Source organism: Lactuca serriola, chromosome 5 (genome assembly GCF_051521515.1).
Source record: "Lactuca serriola cultivar US96UC23 chromosome 5, Lser_US96UC23_V15, whole genome shotgun sequence".
NCBI classification, from domain to species: Eukaryota; Viridiplantae; Streptophyta; class Magnoliopsida; order Asterales; family Asteraceae; genus Lactuca; species Lactuca serriola.
In genome coordinates this window covers 43,538,662-43,541,021 of record NC_136412.1, presented here as the reverse complement: position 1 = coordinate 43,541,021, position 2,360 = coordinate 43,538,662, and positions in this window count along the sequence as shown.

Below are 2,360 nucleotides of genomic sequence, written 5' to 3'. Positions count from 1 at the left end.
GGAGCTTGGAGGACCTAAGATCTTTTGTGGTTAGCAGCTTCTGGAAGGTATAAATCGTTACCCTAACCTCATTCATTCTATGGGGCAACTTCTAGGGTTTCATAGTGTGTTTGGAAGCTACCCTTCTTTGCAACCTCAGATCTGAAGTTGTAACTTCAGAACTGAGCTCCTTTGGGCTTCTTAGTACATAAAGTTCCCATCTTGTGCTAGAATGAGACTCTCCCAAGGTGTAGAACTCCATTGGAAGCATATATTGGTTGTTTAGAGCCTTTAGAACCTTGCATGTGCGTAAAGTTTGCAACTTTAGACGATAATCATGCCTTAGAGGCTTGGATTTGTAATTTGGAGCATTGCCATGGCTTAAAAAGCGTCTGCATGGATGGAGGTCTGCGAGGACTCGGCGAGTTGGATGAATAACTTGGCGAGCCCGATGAATTTGGCCATGAACTCGGCGAGTTGGATGAACACCTCGGTGAGCCCGATGAATTGGGCCGTGAACTCGACGAGTTGATGAACAACTCGACGAGTCCGTTGAAGTTAGCCTTGAACGCGACGAGTTGTTAGAAAACTTGGCAAGTCGACTAAAGTCTCCCGATTCTTGGACACGTATGAACTCGGCGAGTTAAAGGAGGACTCGACGAGCCAATCAAGGATTTCACGACTTCTCGAGTTCAGGAAGGACTCGACGAGTCGAGTCAACATGGACTGTTGACTTTGACTGTGAGCGTTGACTTTGACCAAGAGTTGACCAGATGACTTCTGAGGGTGTTCTGATAATTTGGAAAACTTATGAAAAAGGATTGTATGGTAATCGTAGGTAGTGGAGTTCGTGTTGGTGATCCGGGAGATGAAGCTTTCTAGTTTTCCGACGTCAGTTGCGAGGTGAGTTATCCTCACTATACTAAGGGGTCTAAGGCACCAAGGCCGGCCCATTGGAATTGATATCCTAGTAGTTATTGAGATGTTGAGTTGAGTTAGTAATGTATGCCAGTTGATATGCTAGTCGGGTAGGTCGTTAGGACTACCTGTGATACTGATTGATTACCTGTATGTGCATTTATTTGTTACATGTCGACATGTTATGTGGGGTGGGTTGAGGTTGTACTGCTCCGTGCGGTAGCCAAAAAACCCAAGAGTATTCCAGATATGAGCTGAGGGCCCGATAGGCATTCCAGACTCATACTGAGGACTCGAGAGCATTCCAGATACGAGCTGAGGGTCCGGTAGGCATTCCAGACTCGTACTGAGGGCTCGATGGCATTCCAGATACGAGCTGAGGGCCCGGTAGGCATTCCAGACTCGTACTGAGGGCCCAGGGGTAGTCCAGCTTGTAAAGCTGTGGACCAAGTGCATGTTGTTCTGTTTGATTGGTATGATATGTTAATGTTGATATCGCTATGTGGACTGTATGCGTATCGGTATTTTTGGGGGTAACTCACTAAGTTTTCGGGCTTACAATTTCAGTTTATTGTTTCAGGTGCATCAGGGGATCGAGGCAAGGCCAAGGCGTGATCGTACAACTCCTCCTATTGTGTTTATGTTTCTGGGAAAAACTCTAATAATCAATATTTTGAAAACAAAGTTGTAATGTTTGATGAACTTGATATGTTTTAAAATGTTTAAACTGGTTTGAAATTTTGGATGTTTCAAGTTGGTATCATAGCCTTGGTTTGAGTGAATTGGAGGAACATTCGTGTGAATCCAGTCTCAAATCAAGGAAAGGTTTTCAATATATATATATATATATATATATATATATATATATATATATATAGAAATTGGTTTTCAAGATAAATAAAGGAGGATGCAGGGTGTACGATCAGCCGGAGTCAATTAGCAAACCCCAAAATACCATACAGTTATTTGATTATGTGATATGTTAGAACAACATGCTAGTGCTAGGCTAGAGATCTTCAGAAATTGCATGATAGAATTGCCTGATACATGATGCCTACTAGCCTAGGGTTTTCCTTATATGAAATTGACATCATTACTGTAGTTATCTAGCGTAGGCATCACGGTTGTACATAATTAAGATCTTATAGCCTGAGAATGTTTGATTTAGCCTTATGTTCTGTTATTGTTTGATTTGGAGCTTAGGGTAGAATTGAATATTCGAAAGTCTATAGGGTCCAACGTTATGTATGGCTAGCGTACGCTAGTGCTGCAGGGTTGGTGGAAGTTTCGTGGGTAGATAGGTTATTTGGGAGGAGTCTGCCGACTTCGAGGCATTTAGCCTTCCTTTAGCAGTGAGGCTTTAGTGCTCGATATGATTATGTGTATTGTTAGGGCCTTGTGATGATACTTGGGACAAATATGGGTAGGCGTGGAAGGTAGTATGGGCCCGTACTACTGAAAGC